Below are 18,757 nucleotides of genomic sequence, written 5' to 3'. Positions count from 1 at the left end.
TGTTAGTATATGTCTTTGCAGACACTTAGATTTGATCTTTCTTCATTCTGCTAAGTCATTTATCATTCTTCTATCTGTACAAAATTCAGTAATGTTAAATATAAGAAATTTTCACTGTTTAGAACCAAAGTTCTTGGAGATTTTGCTTCCCTATATCAAATTGGAGCAAGGCACATTTAAGCCGGTAATACCACACCCACACCAGCCCCAAGGTGCCCATAGGGCTTTCCTCTCTGGTTTATTCCTGACTGTTCCCTAGCTTTCCTGGAGCTATCTTCTGCCTCATTCTGAGTATGTAGTTTTGTTCTTTAGCAAAGACTCCAGATAGGATATGGAAGTGGACCTAAGTTTGCCTTTTTGTACCAAGTAGTTTAAGAACACTAAAAGACCAGAAACTCTATAAACATAAATCTATGAATATCAAACATTTTACTATATTATTATTCATGCTTAGTAGGACTTGAACTTAGTATCTACTACTTTACAATGCTGAATATAATTAAAAGTATGATAATCATATTTAAAATTATTTTATAGATTCAAACTGCATCTCTTAGGCAAAATTAGCGAATCTCTTCAATAACCATACATATTTATTAGATGGTGAACACTGGGCATTAAAGGAAACAGGTATCATTGTTTTCATCATATTGAGGGGCACTAGTGGATTTAAAATATATATATATACACACACATACATAAAGTATTAAGTGTGATTTGAAATAATATTTTTCATAAATTTTCAAATAAAACAATGAGAATTCACCAAAGACTTTCCTAAGGAGGTAATGGGATTGTTTTATTTATTATCCTATTTCTTATTCACAACTTATCTAAGCTTATTTTCATGCAATGATTCACAAACTAACACAGAAGATGAATGATACTTACCTACTTGTCAAAACTCTTAGTTTTCATTCTTAATTTGCTTTTTTGTGTTTTGCATTTATCTAAAGTTGGGGGTGAGAAAGCATTTTAATTAAAACATTTCTGCAGTGGATGATTAATTGCTTTTTCAAAAATAAAAAAAAGAATAAATAGTAAACATAAAAACTTTCACCTGTGCCAACATTTATAAAAATATTGTCTCAAGATAAAAGTCTTATATTAAATTTGACCATTAACAATTATACTATTAATTAATATTCAGAAATTGGCTAATAGAGAAATTAATTTAGAGGCCATGTTAAATGTTCATTTGTAAATTACATTTAAAAAATCTAGAGGGAAGGGAAATTGGACAAAGGTGATTAAAAGGTAAAAACCTCCAGTTATGAGATACGTAAGTACTAAGAGTATGACATACAGCATAGTGACTATAGTTAACAGTGCTGTATGATTTATAGGAAAGTTATTAAAAAAGTAGGTTTTAAAAGTTTTCATCACGAGGATTTTTTTCTTTTTATTGTATTTACATAAGATAATGGATGTTAACTAAACTTGTGATAATCATTTTACAATATCTATAAATCAAACCATCATGCTGTATGCTTTAACTTATACAGTAATGTATTTCAATTATTTCTCAATAAACTGGGAAAAATTTCCAAATACTTAAACAATAAGCAAATTACCTTTGATAATGTAACTTTATCGTTTGTAATTGACATAGTCAACCATATTCCCTTCCTGGAGACAGTGGTGTTGGGGTGTGGAGGTGAGGGTAAGGAGCCTGAGATAAGCTTTCTTGTGATATTTATGTTGGATATTGAACAGTCACTACTTCATGAATACAAATACAAATAATATCAATTTTATATATGTGTACATATACACATATATTACCCTCAGTGATGTTTCTTTAAATGTGGTACACAAATGACCTGCATCAGAATGGCTGGAATGCTGGGTAAACACTGATCCCTAGGCTTCACTCCTACTGACCCAGTCAGAATCTCTGAGCCTGAGGCCAAAGAATCTGCATTTAGACAACAATCCCAAGTGGTTCTTACATACAATAACATTTGACAACCAACCCTGGGATAAGATAGAGGAGGACTGGTGAGCTCATCAATAGAATTGTTATATTTGCTGAGGTAAAGAAATCTTGAGAAAGTGAATACGGAACATGCAAATCCCTATAGAGCATCTGGTAGAAAAACTGTAATCTCTTCCCTATTCAGACCTCATTTCCTTTCTTAACAATGCTGTCTGCTGTAATCAGAAACCATTCACAGAGCTATTTTTTCTGTTATTTATTTATTTGTGCCTATCAGCTTGATGGATAGAGGAGCAGGCTTGGGAACACAGACACCCATGACCTACTTTGCAATGCTAGTCTCTCTTGCCTTTGCTTTTACCCATGGGGAAATCTGCAGTGGACCATTGATTTTGAGTTGGTTTAGACTAGAGGTGGCAAAATTAGTCTTAATTTAGCTTGTATAATTGTATTCAGTACCAATCAGGAAGAGTGCTGTGAAATATAAACATGTTTACCGTTTACATTCTACTGTTACACTAAAGATTTCAGATTACCAAGAAACATGAGAATATACATCTCTCCTTCCTTAACTCCACTCCCACTCTCAAACAATATTCTTGAACTTGAGTTAATTTTCCTTAGAGAATTTTATTTTCCTCCTCTTATTTTGAGCTACAGCTTTGTGGCTTTTGTTATTGAATTTGTGAATTATAGCATCCTGAAGCAATGGGAGCTTCAGGCCTTCAATGAGAGTCTTTCTATGCTGTACTTACAGACATCATTCTTACTATACCATATTCCTCACATTTCTAGAACAAGTGAAGTCCAGCCTGGTCTCAACACTTTCCTGCCACTCTGGATTTATGCATCATCTGAGTTCATCACATCTAGCCTCAGGGTGTATTTTCTAATGAAATTTTAAAATGAACAGGTCATTCTATTATTGTTAAGCAACCAAAATGACTTTTTACATTTGTGTAAAGAATATCAAAGCTCTTCTGCAGTGCTTACAGAAGACAGGATAGGGATGAATCACAGGTGTGCTGTTTTGTATATCAGTAGAGGCAGAAGTGAGATGAGTTAGGTTTAATTCAATTCCATGTACAGTTTAGAAAAATCCAACTTAGAATATAGACATCTAAAAATAAGTTCTCTTTGTCCCTATAATTTAAGTTACTGAAAAGGCAATGAGGTATAATCAAAGATTTTAGACTGAGTGTCAGATTGCTAAGGTTTAAGATTCTGACTTGATCATTTGTAAATTGTGGTCTTTGGTATGTTGTATGTTGATTACATCTTTGTTCCTCAGTTTCCTCTTCTACAATGTAACATGGATCATTATCCATGACTTATAATAAGGTTGTTTAGGGGATTAACTGAGATAGTGAGTTTCAGTCTGGAACTGAATAAGTGTTCAATGAACAATACCAATCATACTTATTAATAAAAGAGAATTATAGACATAACTTGATGCCAATAACAAAACCTTTATACTTCATTTGTTTTGTTTGAGTTAGAATTTGGATTACAGTTTATTTTAAATATATTTAAATTGAACTATATGAAATTGCTAATATTAAGCCATTCTGACCAAAGGAGTGATATCATTTGGTTCAACAAATAGTTATAGCAACAAATATATTATATATGTACATATATTATATATGTATATGTACATATATATGTATGTATATATATATCTCATCATTCTTAGTATATTCAGTTCTTTTAAGAGCATGTTTGGGTGAATATTACTATTTTCATTTTAGAAAGTAAATCTCAGAAAGTGAAGTGACTTCCCCAATAACACAAAATAACAATTGGGGAGAACCCTGCTTCCAACTTCAGTTTTTAGGTTCAAATCTTACTTTCTTTCTAAGACATATCTGTAACACGTACTGAGTTGTGGAGAGTATTTATTATTCCTGGTTCAGTCCATCACCATTTTTTGCCTACGCTCTGCACTAGCTTCCTTGCTTCCTGGTTTTCTTACTCTTTCTCCTTATAGACTATTGTCTATACAGAAACCAGAGCGATATTACTCATCCATAAAAAAAGATGAAATACCGCCATTTGTGACAACATGGATGGATCTTGAGATAAGCAAAATAAGTCAGACAGAAAAAAATTGAAAACCATATAATTTCACTCATATATGTGACATAAAACAAACAAACAGAGACTCATGGACACAGACAGTGGATTAGTGGTTACCAGAGGGAAAGGAGGAGGGGGCAGGTAGATAGTGGGAAAGGGGTCAAATATTTGGTGACAGAGGAAATCTAACTTTGGGTGGTGAACACACAATGCAGTATATATACAAGATACTGTTGAATTGTACACTTGAAATGTATTTGATTTTATTAGTCAATGTCACCCTAATAATTTTTTAAAAAAATTTTTAAACAGATCATGTGGCAAAACTCCTCTGATGGTCTCTCTTCACTCACAATAAAATCAAAATCCTTACTGAGGTCTACCTTATATATATAATCCAGCTCCTGTCTGCCTCCTGTGCCTTTCTCCTACCATTCACCACTGTATTTCTCTGCTCTGGACAAATGTCCCCTTGCTTTTCCTCAAATGTCCAAGCTGGTCCTGCCTTAAGTCCTGTGTCCACATTGTGCTCTCTGCCTAGATCTTTGCCTGATTCTCACCCTCACATCATCCCATCAGGGTCCAAATTGCCACCTATTCTAAGAGGTCTTACCCAATTTCCCTTCTTAACATAGCACTCTACCCTTCGGTCAGACTCTAGCCCTGTTGTTTGTTTGTACGATTGATCGTTTCTGTATTTTTTTGTACTTTGTATCATTTTTTATTACCTCTTGTACATTTACACATTCATTTGCTTATTTTCTGTCTCACTCATGTAGACTCCATGAGATCAGTCATTTTTGTTCATATCTAGATCCTTAGGGCTAAAATAGTAAAATACTAAAATAGTCAAATACCATTTGCCCCATGAAAGTTTCTCAATATTGTTAAGCAGAAGAATGAATAAATACATTTATTAGTGAGTTACAAATTATATGCACTATAAAACACAAAATGAAACTTCTTTTAAAAAGATCCCATAAACGTAAATAAAAATAAAAGTTTTAATATTTTCTACTTTACCTTAATGGAGTGCTTTGCTCACCTCTGGGGTACTCTCTAAAACATAGATGTCAACATACAAAATGGAGAATCACCAGCATTTATTTGTCTGCCTTTTGCAGTACCAAATGACCATTCTTAATAGCATTCAATTTGTATTACATAACTGTTCATTTTGGCCTCCTCTTGATAAAACTTTCTTTTTATAGAATTTTTTAATTGAGGTATAACTAACATCTAACAGTATATTAGTTTCAGGTGTATAACGTAATGATTTAATATTTGTATATATTGCAAAATGATTTCCACAATGTCTTGTTAACATCTATTGCTATGTATAGTTACAATTTTGTTCTTGTAATGAAGAATTTAAAGATCTAGTCTTTTAGCAAATTTCAAGTATATAAGAGAGTATTATTAATTATAGTCACCATACTGTGCATTACATCTCTATAATTTATTTATTTTATTACTGAAAGTCCATAGATTTTCACTACCTTCATCTATTTTTCTAACCCCCTAGCTCTCACCACTAGCAACCACCAATCTGTTTTCTGTATCTATAAGCTCATTTTGTTTTTGTTTTTGTTTTTCAGATTCCATATGTAGGTGAAATCATAAGTATTTGTCTTTTTCTGACTTATTTCACTGAGCATAATGCCCTCAAGGTCCTTCCATGTTGTCATAAATGGCAAAATATTATTCTTTTTATGGCTAAATAATATTCTATTGTATAAACTATATACCACATCCTCTTCATCCATTCATTCATCGATGGACATTTAAGTTGTTTCCATATTTGTATTGCAAATAATGCTTCAGTGAACATGAGAGTGTGAATATCTTCTCAAGTTAGTGTTCTCATTTTATTTGGATAAATACCCAGAATCTGCTGGATCATACAGTAGTTCTATTTTTAACTTTTTGAGGAACATCTATATTGTTTTTTTATAGCTGTGAAAGAATTTACATTCCCCACATGCTCAACAATAATTGCTATTTCTTGTCTTTTTGATGATAACCTTTCTAACAGATGTGAGATGATATATCATAATATTGTTGATTGGCATTTACCTGATGACTAGTGATGTTGGGCATTTTTTATGTACCTGTTGGTCATTTGTATGTCTTCTTTGGAAAAATGTCTATTCAGATCTTCTGCTTATTTTTTAATAAAATTATTTGCATTTTTGTGATTGAGTTGTATGAGTTTTTTATACCTATTTTAGATATTAACCCCTTATCAGATATATAATTTGCAAAAATTTTGTCTAATAGGTTGCCTTTATATTTTGTTGATGATTTTCTTTGCTCTGCAGATGCTTTTCTAGTTTAATGTAGTTTCATTTACCTTTGTTTGATCTTGTTACCTTTGCTTTTGGAGTCAGATCCCCACTCCTCCAAAAAATTGTCAAGACTGTTGTCAATGAGTTTACTGCTGATATTTTCTTCTAAGCGTTTCATAGTTTCATGTCTTACATTCAATGCTTTAATTCATTTTGAGTTAAATTTTGTGCTAGTGTAAAATAGTAGTCTAGTTTTATTCTTTTGCATGTAGCTCTCAAGATATTATTTATATCTATCTTATAAAAATTTAAAAATAAAAGTAAAGTCATGAGTTTTTTAAAACCTTGGAGATCATTTAGGTCTCTCATTACTTTTGACCTTTTAAATCTACTTGACACTTCCACACATCCTTGTAGGTCTAACACCTATTAACCAGCCCCAGATAACAGAATTTGACTTACTGTGCCAATTTCCTTTCAAATTAAAGCATCTTTTATTTTTCTAAATTTTTGATATCTGTTTTCTTATCCTGACTTTTGCCATCTAATTTTGCCCTCTTGAATTTAGTTTTGTTCTGCTTTGGGTCGACCTATTTCAACTGTATGCACTTCTCAGAATTCTGAGTCCACACAGCTCTAGAGATGGATTCTTTCCATCATCCAGGCTAAACTGACCACATCTTCTGGACCAATTACAAGGCCTATTAATGAGACAAGACTGGAAAAACATATTGTTTCCTCATTTTGTAGATTAAAAAATTCAAACCAAAGGGAAAATAAGATTAGAGCAAACTCAGAAAGAGAATAACCACTAGGCCCACTATTACTTTGATTTTTCATGTTGCATAAAAGCATAAAAATGCATTTTAAAAGATAAAAAAATAATGTAGAAATCATTAGTCATGCTATAAACTTAATCTTGATGTGGTAGTACAACTTCACTTCTTGTTTTAGAAATTCTTGAGTCAAATAGTTGATTTCTGTTTCCTATAATATGATAGACTAGATATCCAGAGAAAACTTCTTTTTATAAATGACCAAAAATAATGTGCGTGTGTGTGTGTGTGTGTGTGTGTGTGTGTGTGTGTGTGTGTGTGTGAAAGAAAACCTTTGGGAGTCATTCTCCCATAAAGAGAACTTCTTTTTATAAATGACCAAAAATAATGTGCGTGTGTGTGCGTGTGTGTGTGTGTGTGTGTGTGTGTGTGTGTGTGTGTGTGTTAAAGAAAACCTTTGGGAGTCATTATTCCATTATGGAATAGAAATTCAAAGAAGTAAGCCACTCCTTTAGCCAGTGTGTGTTCTGAATGCATCTTGCAATTGCTGGTGGCATAGCGTTTTGGATTAAATGGGCCACATATACAGGGAACAAGAAACAAACCTGCACAAGTTAAGTTGACTTGAGTACTCTGAAAGTTTCATTCACAATAAGTGAAAACATAAATCTGACAGTAGAAGAAGATGGTGAGTATACCTTCCTGATTTGATATTGAGTTTAGATAGAAGGCAGAAACTGGTCAGGGGCAAGGGAATCTAAGGATTCCTAATCACAAGCTTTTAGTTATGTAATTATTTTCCGAACTCTAAAAACCTTTAACCAAAAATTTAATCTAAAATTGTTCTGGATTTGGAATAATTTCCATTTCTAGAAGAAATAAAGACAAATACTATCTAGAAAAACTACTTTGAACACAGGCTTTAAAGTTTCAAATAAATAAAGTTCCAGGAAAAAAGCTACAATAAAAATCATAAAATACACAAAGAAACATTGTGAAGAAGAATAAGCAAAAAGAGCAATTCACAAAATCTGATATTCAAGACAGCAGATATTTATAAAAGTTATAAAATTTGGTACATAGGTTAACAAAAATGGAAGGGCTATTAAAATATACTTCAGTATACTTTAAAATAGCATAATTGATTAAATACAAACATAAAAATAAAACTAAAAAGTAAAAATATAATTATCAAAATAAAGATTTACCAACCTGGCTAAAGAGTAGACTAGTGAATTAGTGAACTGGAATATAGAGCTAAAGAAATAATTCAAAATATAGCACAGAGAGAAAAAGCATGGTATGTATGAAAGAGAAGTTGAGACATGGAAAAGAGGGTTCTAATGTCTCAGAAAAATAATAGGGAAAAAATGAAAAACAGCAATATCTGAAGAGAAAATGACAGAACAATTTTCATAATTAATAAAATATGTAGATTTTCAGATTTAAGAAGACTAATGAATTATACACTAAAAAGTTGTTCAGAAATCCACCAGAGCCCTTCATGGAAAAACATAGAATATAAAAATAAACCTTAGAAGTCTGAAATGCATTTGTAAAGAAAACAAATTTCCTCCAACGGGATAAGAATATATTGATGACTGACTCTCAATAGCAACAGTGGAAGCCAGAAAAGAGTGAGATATAATCTCCAAAGTGTTGAGAGAAAAATAAGAGTAAAATAAAGATATTTTAAGATAAAAACTGAAAGAATTTACCAAGAACAGACTTTATTTAATGAACTTTAGGTAATTTTCTTCAGAAAGAAGAAATAGAATTATAGAAGGAGGAATTATACAAGAGGAATGGTAAGTAAGAAAATAGTAAACTTATATACTGATGTACAAAATAATAACAATTAAACAGTAATTGTAGGGATAAAATAAAACTAATATACTAGAGAGAAACTATATATTTGGTTAAGGTACATATGTTTTTTTAAAAATTTCCAGGATAATTATTTAAAAAGTAAAAATCAAGTATGTAGTTTCCAATCAAGAAAGAAAAACTAAAACAAAAACAAACAAACAAAAATCACTCCATCCAGATGATAGCAAAAGTTAAAATACAGAAAAGAAACAAATAAAAATAACGATAAAATAAAACACGAGGGTGAAAATTATTCTAAATCTATTTGTAAGGGCATAATTCTTCTGTTAAAAGGCAATGATTATCAGACTTTTTTTTTTAAAGTCCGGTTTTATAAAACTTAGAGTCACATATCTAAACCTTAAGCTTCTATACACATTGAACATAAAATAATTAAAAGGTATATAGGGAAATATTAATTTAAAAATGCTCTCACTATATTAATATCAAACAAAAGAGAGTTTGTAGCAAAAATCATGACTTTTGGTAGTAACTTTATATTGATTATAGTTTAAATTTGCCAGGAAAATTTTACATTTGTATACAAAATAGTATAGTTTTATAGTTTCAATGCAACACTTCACAGAATTGCCAAGAGTGAGTGATAAATTGACCATCATGTGAGAGATTTTGAAATGACTTTCTCAGGAAAAAATATACAAAGCAGATAAACATTAGGAAAGATATAGAATATGTGAAAAAAAACTGTATGGAAGACTGCATCCAATAACTTATGAGTGTACTTTTTCCCTCAGGAACACACAGATTTAAATTTAAAAAAATTATTATTGAGTTCCAATTAACATGAGTAGGTTCATGTTGTGCTTGCCTACTCTCATGACCAAAATTATAACTAAAATACAGAACAGCTATCATTGAGAATCACCTGAAGTCTAGCTAAACAGAAGTTCTATAAATAAGGATACTCAGAAGAAGCCACTTGGAAACTGGTAGGAGGTGTGGATACACTGAACGGGTTTGGCTTCACACCCATGCGTGGCAGTAAATAATCAGGAAGAATATCTCAGAGGCAGATACCCTGAGAAGCAAGTGATCTTAGCCCTCCTCCAGACTCCCCAACCCAGGTTTCCAGTGCCAGAAAGACAAGTCCCCACAATTTCTGGCTGTGAAAATCAGTGGAGATTGGGGAAAAAGTGAGATGGAGGTCGGCTGGAGTTCTGGGCATTCCCTTTAAAGAGCCTGTACATGGACTTACTCACTGACTCACTCGATCTAAGCTCCAGCACTAGGGCAGTAGCTCAAAAGATTCCAGGGATATATGAGCAGGAATTGATCTGTCTGACTTTAGGGAGAAGGCTGGAGGTACAGCTTTCTCCAGGAAAGAGGTGCTGACAGAAGCCATTGTTCCTTTATTGGGCCCTCACCTTCCCAGCATACAAATGCAGGTGGCTACCATGTCTCCCTCAACCTAGATAACTCTATTCACCCCTCCCTGGTGAGACTCACCGCCCCCACCACTCAAATTGTGGGTCCAACCGAGCTGTTCCCAGTGGCTTTTCCATACAAATGACCTGTCATAGCTCATGCTGTGGATTTTTCTAAAATCTCTCAAAGGTTTACAAACCCAAAACAAGTGAAATCTGGCCTCGCTGTGTTCATATCTCTTTTTGAGCAACTGCAAGCCTGTCGTTGGTAGTAACCAGTCTTGGTTCAAGCCTTGGACTTTCTCAGGCACCTCCAAGCCCAGTGTGAGTGGTGGTCATCTGTGGATTGCTTTTTGGCTCATGATAGGTGGCCCCGAGCAGGGTATAGGTGGCAGCTGAACTTGGCCTGCAGTGAGGCTCCTCTCAGCAGTATATCCCAGGCGACTCAAAGATGATACACCCAAAGGACAGACTGGGCAGATGTCAGAGCCCTGTTAAAATGAATCCTGCTTTATAGGGTCAACCCCTGCACAACAGCTCCTCCACTGTGGAAATGGCCAGTCCTCACAATCAATCAACCTTAGGGTTAATTACTCCCATTAACAAACAAATAACAACAAAGGCTTAACTAACCAGGAGGGCACATACAACTTATACAAGGAACACACATCGAGCACCTGGTTCAGGTGACCAAGAAGACTGTGCCACTGGGACCCATAGGATCACTTCGTAGTTCACACCAAGTGGCCCCAAGCAAGGCACAAATAGCAGCTGACCTTGGCCTGTACTAGAGTTCCTCTCAAGGTGTCTCAGAACCAACACACTCAGTGACTAGCTTCAGAACACACCAGAGCACCACCCAAACACCTCTACAAAGACACACCCAAAGGGCAAACTTAGCAGGCACCAAGCTCTGCTAAAATAAATCCTGTTTTTTAGGGTCAGACTGCAAAACAGCTTCTCCACTGTAGTCACAGACAGTCCTCACAACCTATAGCCAGAAAGTCAAATCCTATCATTAATGTGCAAACAGCAACTAAGACTCAACTACAAAAGGTGAGTATACACAACTAAACAAGGGACATGCATGGAGCACCTGGCTCAGGTGACCAAGGAGACTGTGTCCCTGGGCCCCAAAGAACATCTACTGCATAAGGCCACTTTTATCAAAACCTAGAGATGCAGCAAGCAGCTCTATCTAATATATAGAAATAAACGCAGGGAGGCAGCTAACATGTGGAGACAAAGAAACATGTCCCAAATGAAAGAACAGAACAAAGCGCCAGAAAAAGAGCTAAAAAAAATGGAGACAAGCAATCTACGAGATGCAGAGTTCAAAACACTGATTATAAGGATGCTCAATGATCTCAGTAAGAATTTCAACAAAGAGATGAGAAACATAAAAATGGAAGTAGAAAACATGAAAAATAACCAGTCAGAAATGAAGAATACAGTAACTGAAAGGAAGAATACATTGGAGGAGATCAACAATAGATTCAATGAAGCAGAGAATCAAAGGACAATTTGAAGATAAGGTACCAAGAAACACCCAATCAGAACAGCAAAAAGAAAGAACTTCCTAAAATAAGGATAGTTTAAGGGACCTCTGGAACAACATCAATTGTATCAACATTCGCATCATAGGAGAACCAGAAAGAGAAGAAAGAGAGAGCACAAGGAATTGAAAACCTATTTGAAAAAATCATGACTGAAAACTTCCCTAATCTGGTGAAGGGTATAGACATACAAGCCCCGGAAGCACAGAGAGCCCAAACAAGATGAACCCCAAAAGGTCCACACCAAGACTTCATCATTAAAATGTTAAGGGTTAAAAACAAAGACAGAATTTTAAAAGCAGCAATAGAAAAGCAGTTAGTTATCCAGAAAGCTCCTGTAAGATTGTCAGCTGATTTCTCAATAGAAACTTTGCAGACCAGAGAAAATTGGCAAAATATTCAAAGTGATGAAAATCAAGAACCTACGACCAAGATTACCTAGCAATGCTATCATTTAGAATCAAAGAACAGAGAAAGAGCTTCCCAGAAAAGAAAAATCTAAAGGAGTTCACCATCATCAAAACAGTATTTCAAGAAACGTTAAAGAGACTTCTTTAAGAAAAAAGGAATATATGTACACACACACACACACACACACACACACACATAATAAAATGGCAAAAACTACATATCTATCAATGATTATTTTAAATGTAAATGGATTAAATGTTCCAATCAAAAAATAGGGTGGCTGAATGGAGAAGAAAACAAGACCCATACACATGCTGTTTGCAAGAGAGTCACTTCAGATCAAAAGACACACAAAGACTGAAAGTAAAAGAGCAGAAAAAGATATTTTATGAAAATGAAAAGAAAAAAAGAAAAAGCTGAGGTAGCAATACTTATACCAGACAAAACAGACTTTTAAACAAAGGCTATAACAAGAGACAATGAAAGACCCAGTAATTCCACTTCTAGGTATTTATCTGAAGAAACCCGAAGCACTACTTTAAAGGGACGTATGCATTTATATGTGCATTGCAGCATTATTTACAATAGCCAAGATATAGAGAAAATGTGAGTGTTCATCAATAGATAAATGGATAAAGAAGAAGTGGTACATCTACAATGGAACATTACTCGGCCATAAAAAAGAACGAAATCTTGCCATCTGCAACAACATGGATGGACCTTAGAGGGTATTGTGTTGAGTGGAGTAAGTTGAACAGAGAAAGACACATACCTTATGATTTTAGTTATATTTGGAATCTAAAAATAAATAAACAAACAAGCAAAAACAAACAAACAAAACAGAAAAATTCATAGATAAGAGAACATTTTGATGGTTGCTAGATAGGAGGGGGCTGGAGAAGATGGTTAATAAAGAGGAAGGGATTAAGAAGTACAAATTGGTTGTTGCAAAATAGTCATAAGAATGTAAAGTATAGCATAAGGGATATAGTCAATAATATTGTAATAACTGTGTATGGTATCAGGTGGGTACTAAATTTATTAAGATGATCACTTTGTGAGTTTTATAGATGTCTAATCACTATGTTGTACACTTGGAATTAATATAATATTATATGTCAACTGTAATTGTAAAAATCTTTTAAAAATACATTATTTGGTCATCTCATAATTTTGATATTTGTAATAAGAAGATAGCTTTAAAAATATAAAATTGAATGGTTTAAAACCTTGAAAATAATTTATGATATAAGATAGAAAATATTTGGGAAATTGGAAACAACAAACTGTTTATAAAAAATACTACCTATGAAATGTGGACATTTCTGTTAAAATGGTTATTAGAAATGTATTATATAAATATTCATATTAGAGAAAAAGTAAAGTACAGATCTGAAATGTATTGGACAAAAAACAACTTAAGAAATAAATATAAATCACACTATCGAGTAAAACCAAAGAAATTGAAAAGCTAATATTAAACACAGAAATAAATAACATTGAAAATAAGGATAAAATTGATATGGCTTACATAGCCAAAATTTGGTTCTTTGCAAATTCTAATAAAGCAGACAAACATCCAGAAGAATTGGTCAAGAGAAAAAGAAAGAAGACACAAATGACTAGTAATAGAAAACTTTAAAAAGGTTAAAGATGACTATGTGCAAAAAATACAAAAATATAGATTAAAAAGGACAATTCTTAATAGAAAAATTACCAAAAATAAGTTAAGACTAAATAAAATACATGAATTCAAATAAATTGATCAATTGTAAAAAAGGAAATCTTCATGCAAAAAAGATACAGATAAGTCCAATCATTTTCAAAGTCTTTAAAGAATTGTAATAAAGGGACCATTCATTTTCTGCGATAAATTTCAAAACCAGAAAAGATACTATATGAAAAAAAGAGAACTTAATGACCAATCTCATTAAATAACATACATTCAAAAATCCTCGACAAAATATTAGCAAACCAAACCCATCATTGCTTAAAAAAAATAGTAAGTTGGCTTTCTATGAGAAATGTAATGTAAACTCAACTTTAGACAGTCTACCAATACAAATTACCATATTTATAGATCATATAAGAAAACCCACATGATAGTTTTAAAAGATGAAGAACATGAGATAAAATCAACATTAGGAGATAGGATTAAACATAGCTGAGTGAGAGATGTCCTCAGATCTCTCCCCTTGGAACAACTATAAGCAGAATATCTGAAACTCAACAAAAAACACCCAAACTGCACATCAGCACATCTGAGCATGGTATCTTTGCATAAGAGCTACTATAGGTCAGAACCCCGGGTGACCGGCAGTGGACTGGGAGAAACAAAGAAGCTGGCTCTTACAGTTGGAACTCCCTATAGGAGGAAGGGGAGAGGAGAAGGTATGGCAAATTCCCTGAACAGCCCTGCCTGGGAGTGCTGTGAATTCCATGAGGCTGGTAGAAGGGCCCAGTCATCAGGGCAGAAAGCAGAGAAGTGGGACATCAGAGAAACAACAGTTGATTTATACCAGCTGTGGTTGTAAAACCAAGGCTGACCCACAGTTCCTAACACCCAACTCAGAGGGCCCCTCTGCCCACATCCTCTGAGACCGATCACCGTGGAGCCCAGGGGAATACGAGCAAATGCTACTGAGACTGTAGCTAACACTGACAAGAGACTGAGACCGAGTGTAGAGAGCATGATTAAACATCTATAAGGAAAAAAAAAGACATTATTAAGGCTTTATATAAAGATAGATCCAAGAGACTTAGACTCCACCTATTGGAAACCAAAAGAAAAGTGCCTTCTTTGTAGCAGGCTAAAAGACACTTTTATATAATAAATCTTCTTTCTGGAAAACAGCAGAATACACATCCATTAACACCCAGGTGGAGAAATAGTCCATTAAACACCATGAACAACCAAGGTAACAAGGCATCTCACAAAGAAAATGTCTCCAGAAAATAAGCTTACACACATAGAAATATGCAACTTAAATGACACAGAATGCAGGATGGTACTTCTGAAAAAACTCAGTGAGCTTTAACATGAGTCATATCAACAATTTCAGGAATTGAAAAAACTACTAGATGAACAGAATGAGTTCTTTAGCAAAGAGATTGAAACCCTCAAAAAGAACAGAGTAGATCTTTTGGAGATTAAAAAAAAAAAAAAAAGACCACTGCAAGAGTTGAAAAAATGAAATAGCAAGCTTGAGAAATAGAGTAGACCAAATGGAGGAAAGGATCAGTGATAACAAAGATAGAAATCTAGAAATAAATCAGAAGGAAGAAAAGAGAAACTGAAGAATGAAAAATAATGAAAGAGAAATACAAGAACTAGCTGATACCACCAGGAGAGGAAACATAAGAATAATGAGAATTCTCAAAGGGGAAGAAAAGGAGAAGGGATTTGAAAACATTTTCAATTAAATAGTTGATGAAAATTTCCCAAATCTACGGAATGAGCTGGAGCTTGGAATCCAAGAAGTCAATAGAATACCCAATTATGTCAACCCAAAAGGACCTTCACCAAGACACATTGTATTGAAATTATCAAAAATCAAAGATAGAGACAGAATTCTCAGTGCAGCCAGGGAGAAGAAGACAGTAACCTATAAAGGAAAACCCATTAGATTATCATCGGATTTCTCAGAACAAACCATATGAGCCAGAAAGGAGTGGAATCAAATATTCAAACTATTGAATGAAAGGAAGTACCAGCCTAGAATAATGTATCCAGCTAAGTTCTCCTTTAGATATGAAGGAGAAATTAGGTCCATTCTAGACATACAAAAATTGAGGCAATTCTACACTACGAGGCCTGCATTACAGGAAAATCTGAAAGGGTCAGCTCACCTAAAACATAATGACAACAACAAAAATTACATAATTAGGAGTAAGGTGACTAGCAGGCTGATAAAAGCAGAGGAGTGCAACCCTTACTAGGAACAGGGCATTATAAGCTTAAAATAAGAAGAGATTTGCTATAGCGTGATTGTAATGAACATTCAGCATACATAGGGACAAATTGAGACAACAATGACTGAAAAAGGGAGAATTCAAAGATCTAAATTCACAAAGGGGAATGGATATAAGGCATGCGCAGAAGAAAAGGGATGACTATATGTATATGTATACGGAAATAACATCCTTAAATGATACATTAGACCAACTGGACATAATTGACATTTACAGAGCCTTTCATCCCAAAACAACTGCTTATACATTCTCAAGAATTGACCACATACTGCGACACAGAGATAGCCTCAACAAATATAAGAGAGTTGAAATCATACCAACTATATTCTCTGATCATAATGCTTAAAAACTAGAGATCAATTGTAAAAAGAAAGCGGAAAGAACCACAAATACATGGAGATTAAACCACATGCTACTGAAGAATAACTGGGTCAGAGAAGAAATAAAAAGAGAGATCAAGAGATACATAGAAACAAATGATAATGATAGTACAACATATCAAAACTTTTGGGTCATGGCAAAAGCAGTCATAAGAGGAAAGTTCATATTATTACAGGCCTACCTCCAAAAACAAGAATGAGCCCAAATAAACAATCTAACGTTTCATTTAAAAAAACTAGAAAAAGAAGAACAAATGAGGGCTAAAGTCAGCAGAAGGAAATAAATCATTAAAATTAGAGCAGAAATAAATGAAATTGAAAAAACAAAAAACAAAATAAAAAAATAAATACAACGAAGAGCTGGTTCTTCAAAAAGGTTAATAAAATTGTCAAATCCCTGGCTTGACTTACTAAAGAAACAAGAGAAAGGACACAAATAAACAAAATCAGGGATGAAAGAGGGGAAATTATGAAAAACACTGCAGAAATACAAAGGATCATACAGGAATACTATAAAATAGCATATAATACCAAATTCAATAACCTAGAAGAAATGGATCAGTGTGTAGAAAAATAAAACCTTCCTAGAATGAATCAAGAAGAACTGGAAAATAGACTGATCAGCAGTATGGAAATTGACACAATCATCAAAAACCTACCAAAAAGTAAAAGTCCAGGACCAGATGGCTTCACCAGTGAACTTTATCATTCAAAGAAGATTTAATATCTATTCTCCTCAAACTTTTCCAACAAATCGAAAAGGAGGCAATACTTCCCAACTTATTTTATGAGGCCAATATTATTCTGATACCAAAACCTTTTAAAGATAACCCAAAAAAAGAAAACTACAGACCAACAACTCTCATGAACATAGATGCAAAAATCTTAAATAAGATACTAGCGAACCGAATATGGCAACATATTAAAAAGATTATATACCACAATCAAGTGGGCTTCATCCCAGGGGCACGAGGATGGTTCAAAATTTGCGAATGGATGAATATGGTACACCACATAAACAAATTAAAAAACAAGATCATATGATCATATCAATAGATGCAGAAGAAGCCTTCAACAAGATACAGCATCCATTTATGATCAAAACACTTCACAAAATCAGTATAGAAGGAAAGTACCTTAACATAATACAGGCCATATATAACAAACCCTCAGCCAACGTTATACATCATGGCGAAAAACTAAAATCCTTCCTTCTAAGATCAGAAACAAGGCAAGGCTGTCCACTATCGCCACGGTTAATCAATATAACATTGGGAAGAGAAAAATATAAAAGGCATCCAAATGGGAAATGAAGAAGTCAAACTGTCATGATTCTCTATATAGAAAACCCTAAAGACTTCACAAGAACACTACTAGAAATAACAAGCAAATACAGTCAAGTTTCTGGAGACAAAATCAACATTCAAAAATCTATAGCATTCCTATACTCTAATAATGAAGTGTCAGAAAAAGAAGTGGATAAAATAATTCCTTTTGCACTAGCAACAAAAAGAATAAAATACCTAGGAATAAATCTAACGAAACATGTGAAGTATCTATATAATGAAAACTACAAGATCCTATTGAAAGAAATCGAAGAAGATACAAAGTAATGGAAAGATATTCCGTGTTCTTGCATCGGAAGGATCAACATAGTTAAAATGACCATATTACCTAAAGTATTATACAGAGTTAATGCAATTCCCATCAAAATCCCACTGGCAGTTTTTAAAGAAATAGAACAAAAAACATCAGATTTGTATAGAAGCACAGAAGACCCCAAAGCCATCCTGAGAAAAAAGAACAAGGCTAGAGGCATCACTCTGCCCAACTTCAAATTATATTACAAAGTGACAGTAATCAAAATGGCATGATATTGGCAGCAAAACAGACACACGGACCAGTGGAACAGAATTGAGAGTCCAGAAGTAAATCCATATTTATGGGCAAATAATTTTCGATAAAAAAGCCAAAAACATACAGTGAGGAGAAGAAAGCATCTTCAACAAATGGTGCTGGGAAAACTGGAAAGCCACCTGCAAAAGAATGAAACTAGACTGTTGTCTATCACCACACACCAAAATTATCTCAAAATAGATTAA

Source organism: Pteropus alecto, unplaced genomic scaffold (genome assembly GCF_000325575.1).
Source record: "Pteropus alecto unplaced genomic scaffold, ASM32557v1 scaffold135, whole genome shotgun sequence".
Lineage (NCBI taxonomy): Eukaryota > Metazoa > Chordata > Mammalia > Chiroptera > Pteropodidae > Pteropus > Pteropus alecto.
Note: the sequence above shows the minus strand (reverse complement) of the source record.